This window comes from Oratosquilla oratoria, chromosome 12, assembly GCF_046742065.1.
Source record: "Oratosquilla oratoria isolate Oo_2021 chromosome 12, ASM4674206v1, whole genome shotgun sequence".
In the NCBI taxonomy this organism is placed as follows: domain Eukaryota; kingdom Metazoa; phylum Arthropoda; class Malacostraca; order Stomatopoda; family Squillidae; genus Oratosquilla; species Oratosquilla oratoria.
This window is the reverse complement of record NC_134788.1, coordinates 40,238,107-40,243,158: the sequence shown is the minus strand read 5'-3', so window position 1 is coordinate 40,243,158 and position 5,052 is coordinate 40,238,107. Positions and strand designations below refer to the sequence as shown.

The 5,052-nt window shown below is 42.3% G+C and overlaps 1 protein-coding gene across 1 annotated transcript in view; it reads right to left on the bottom strand.

The window, feature by feature from the left end:
* Positions 1-1,544: 1,544 nt before the first annotated feature.
* The window catches only part of LOC143031494 (uncharacterized), a 39,134-nt gene continuing 35,626 nt past the window's right edge, over positions 1,545-5,052 (bottom strand). The window contains exon 6 of the mRNA XM_076195411.1: positions 1,545-5,052. This exon is cut by the window's right edge and continues 1,291 nt beyond it. The gene's annotated coding sequence lies outside the window, so the exon portion shown is untranslated.

Genomic DNA, 5,052 nt, shown 5'->3' with positions numbered 1-5,052 from the left:
TGACGTTCGAACGTGAATGTTAGCGACTTTATTTTCAATTATTCTATTTCGTAATTTACCAGTTTATTACTGCAACATATACATAACTGTCTTTATTCCACTTAAGGTGTTTATATTCATGCGCTTTCCTGCAGGAATATTACAATTTTGTGTATGATTAAAATTTGTGTAACTATGGCTTAAGTTGTCCCTACTGTTTCATTTTTCATGCTTTTAGTGATCTCACTATTTCATTTATCAGTACATCACTATAAATAAGCTTTGATAATACCGTAGTCTTTATCTATCCCAATTATTTCAGTATTTACACGTTTCTGTTGTAATAAAAATGTCCGTATATGGAATGCTGTCCAAACTTCATTGGGACAGATTAGTATTTGTTCCAAAATCCTAAAAATATCGAAATCCTAAATAGCAGCTGGCCCCCCAAGGGTTTCGGATAAAGGGTTGTGTACCTGTATATCTCCAGTCATAAGGCAAATTGAGTCATTTTTCTGTATGGTAATAATAGAAGGAATGGAATTGTCTAATGTTCTACTTATCATTTGTGATTAAATAATAGGCTAAGTTCGGCAACTGGTAGGTTGTGTAAAATTATGTTCATGTCAACGCAAGAAGTACAATGTAAATGATTTCCAACTATGCTGTCTTTAGCTTTTGTAGATTGTTGTAGTGCCAAGGTGTATATCAATGAAACACATAAATCATCACACATTTATTAAGAGATACACGAATAGTTTATGTTCATGTCAACGCAAGAAGTACAATGTAAATGATTTCCAACTATGCTGTCTTTAGCTTTTGTAAATTGTTGTAGTGCCAAGGTGTATATCAATGAAACACATAAATCATCACACATTTATTAAAAGATACACGAATAGAAGCACATCAACTGCATTCATTTTGAAAAAAGGCGACTCATAGAAGAGCCCAAAGCACTAATCTCCCGAGTGCCGTGGTCGGTCCGCCGGGACCAGAGGCCCCTGTAAACAATGTCGGCTAGGCGTCAAAGAAAGTCGACATTTGTGTGCGCCTTATTGTCATCGCCATTCATCCACTTGCTCAAGTAGGTAGTTCTGAGTGCGGACGGACATTTTAGCTCAAGGTTAGTGACTGTCAACAAGGAGTACAGACGTCCTCGTACGAGACACGAGACCTTAAAGTCAACAACTTTTCGTCAACAGTATTTCATGCTCTCACACATGTTATCATAAAAAATGAAACAATACTACCTACACTGACCTGCACGTGACAGTGAATACGTACAGGATGTGTATATAAATAGTTGTAGTGTTACTTATTAGTCATTCCTTATTGATAAGATGCGTAAAATTAACAAACAATTCTACAAAAAAAAAAAAAAAAATGAATGCCAATAGTTTTGTCGCTGCCACGAGGAATGTTGTGTTCCTGGCCAGCCGCATTTGATATACACGAGTGGGATGTATAATATATATTTTCCTTTTTAAAGGTTAGTTTTAGGCAGATGTTTAGTAATCAAATTCTTTTCTTATTTCCTTGCTTTATATGTCTGTCGGCTGTACTTTTTTTTTTTTATGGGTTAGCTTAGTTTATTACAGCCCATCGTAGCCGATGATGACTTTCATTTCTTCCTAGGATGATACAATGAAAGATGAGGTGTTATTGTTGTTGTAGCCCCCGCCGTCTGTGAGTGTTCTTAGGGTTTACTAGTCCAATTCTTGAGCTGCACATCTTGCCACACGTTGGACATATCCACTGGCAGTTTGCAATAGTAGAGGCTTCTCTGTGAGCATGTCGCCGTTGTCTTTTTAGTGCACGTTGAGTTGTGCGGTCCACTTCCATGACAGCAACCCCTTCTTTGATGTTTCCGTTCCGGGTGGTGCGGTGATTTGCAAGGGACTCAAGGTTGGAGGGTGTTATCAGACATTTCTCTAAGGTCGATTTGATGTGATTTTTATACCTCTTTTTAGGGCAACAAGGTCTTCGGTGGCTGTTTTAGAATTGTCTATAGAGTATTTTTTCTTGGCAGTCGTTCCTCCGGCATGTGGATAACAGGCCCAAGCCAGCGAAGCTGCTGTTTTGCAATCATGGCCTCAATGCTTACACTTTTTGTACATTCAAGGATCTGGGTGTGTCGCACTCAATCCTTCCATGTAAGGGCTAGGATCTTTTGGAGAAACGAGATGTGAAAGTGCTCCAGTTGTGCTAGGTGATGGCGGTAAGTGGTCCAAGTCTCAGCACCATACAGCAATATGGAGGTGCATACTGCTTCATAAACCTGGATTTTGGTTGTTAATTTCAGGTGCTTGTTGTTGTTAACAACTTTGGACCTTAGTGTGCCAAAAGAACGTAGTGCTTTGTTGGTTTTGTCGATGACATCGTTGTGAAGCTTGATGGTAGAAGAAACAATGTTGCTAAGGTATTTGAAAAAGGGAGCAGTCTGAAGCTCAGATCCATTGATACTAAAGGAGGGTATGTTTTGATTTTGATTGGATAACTGGGCTATCATTTCAGTTTTGCGTGTGTTTGCATCAATCCAGGATTTAGGAATTTGGTCTTCTTTCCACTGGGTCTGAATGAACTCCAATAAACGTAACTTTAGATGGTAACCTTGTTTCAGAATCTCCCCAGGGATATCATCGGAGCTACAGCTTTTGTTACCTTTCAATCTTTTAACACTAATTAGTTCATGTATTCGTGGTGGTCTGTTTAAGTTATGGATGACTGGAAGATCTGGTAGACCATCAAGAAGTTCCTCATCATATAGTTTTTTGGTGGTTTGATAGTGCTTGGAGGTGTTCGGCCTATCAATTAAGTACCTCTGTCTTCTCTTTGTATATGGTTGAGCCATCAGCTGACAGGACAAGGGAAAGAGTCTTTTCCCTAGGCCCATAGATAGTTTTCAGGGCATTATAGAACCCTTGCATGTTGTTGTTATCGGCAAAGGCTTGAGTTTCACGCGCCTTTTCAACCCACCAGGAGTTCTCTATCTCCCGTAACTTGCGTTGAGCCTCAGCCCTGAGTGATTTTCATCGTCAGGGTCCTCTGCTTGGGTTGTGGGTGAAGAGAGACAAGTAGATAGACTTGCACGAAAGTAGCTCCTGACTCCTAGGTCCTTATGCGCAACGCAATTTAGCTTCTTTCTTGGGGCTTGTTTGTGAATGGGAGGCAGGATTTGGAATTTGAATTGAACATTGACAAGTCGATGGTCAGTCCAGCACTCTGCCCCTCGCATAAATCGAGTTAGAGTGACATCGCTAGTGTGACATTGTCTAGATATAATGTAATCAAGCATGTGCCAGTGACCTGATCTTGGATGTCTCCATGTATTTTTGAACATGTCTTTTTGCTCAGCACAAAGTGAAAGGAGTCTGAGGCCGTTGATGTTCATCTTGTCTGTGCCGTGACGACCTAAGTCACCACCACAGAGTTTCTAATTTCTTCTAACGCGTGCATTGACGTCACCCATAAAGACCACCTTGTCTGATTCGCTGATGTTTTGCAGAGTGACATCAAGAACGCTGTAGAATGTGTCTTTAGTGGCTTCATCAGTAACCCTCTCCTACTTCTCTTGGGAATCTTCTTCTGGAAGGCTGGTCTCACTTCAAGCAGCAATGTCTACATCGTATCGACGAAGCTCATTAGCACTAAGAGCTGTTCAACGGGGAGATCTTGTGGCTGTTTCCTTGGTTTGGTCCTGGAGAGTCCTAATGTTCCAGGATGCTAATTTCAAATTCAATTTATGTTTATTTATTTTACGACCACATTGAGCGTTATCCGACAGACCAGCTTGCCAGCCAGAGAGATGTTGGAGCAGGCGATTTTTATGCCACCTTTTCTAGGCCCTTCCTTTGACTAGGGTGAGCTGCGTAGCATCCTAAAAAGACCAGCTTACTCATGCGGCTGCTGAAGTCGAGCACTACTCCAAGCCGCCACCCGTCAGCGACCATCCAGCATGCGCCGCCCAACGTGCTGGACTCAGACCAGAGGCTTCCAGTCTAACGCAAAACTGCCCCTACCTCCCTGCCCCATCGTCGTGGGACTTTAAGGATGATTGGGTGAAAAATTGATGAGGAAGAAATGATGCTTGTCCTGGTGAGATGTTTAGTGTGAGGCAGTTACTTGGGCTGGGTCAAAGGCTTACGTGAATCTTGACAGAGTCATCCAATGACAGGTGGCAAGGTAGGAGATGATGCACGACGACCCGCCAGGATGTATCTTCTGCAGAGGATTGCCAAAGAGCCATGGAAGAAAGTACCCTGACACTCGCCTCAATGCCTATCCATGCTTTATCCTCGGAGAAACACTCGGAGCCTTCCAGGACCTGCTCCCTGTAGCCTTATCCCAACTAAAGGTAACCCACAAGGCAGTGGGGCAGGGGTTAGTAGTACACTAGGACGTATCCACGCGTTGGTGGGCCTTCGATCATTACTTCCAGGGCCCCTTTCCTCTTCGAGATTATCTGCTGGTATAGCCTGGGGCCGCAGGGCACCCAGTTACAGTGTGTGGCCACAAACAGGCACATCAGAGGTCTTGACGATGGAGAGGCTGTGTACTGGCAGGAGGAGACTCACTCGGCTCCCCGGTTTGCACAAGGGCTAGCCATCGGTAGTAACTAAAAGCGAGAGAGTATGCGAAAACAAGCAACTTCCGCAAGCCACCGCACTAGACGCATCATATCGTCCCGAGACACGCGTACACACACACACACCGCATATACATCAAACAGAGAGTAACTGGCAGAGAGCGTTGAAATGGCTACTAGGTCAAACAAAACTGTCAAAAAAGTATGTTTGCCTGCTACATACAACCAGTGAAATTATACCAAAACCACTAATGCTTATTTTGGTATTCATGTGTGTAAGTGATTTTCTCGCTGTGTGGTAGATACTGAAGTCGATTAAGAGCCGTTGTTATGCAGTTGCCAGAAAGTACCGGATTATTCATTTGCTACAGTGTCTTCGTCATGGAATACTGTATTGTCATTATTGTTATTATTATTATTATTATTGTTATTATTATTGTTATTGTTGTTGTTGCTGTTGTTATACGACTAATATTTTTGTAGAT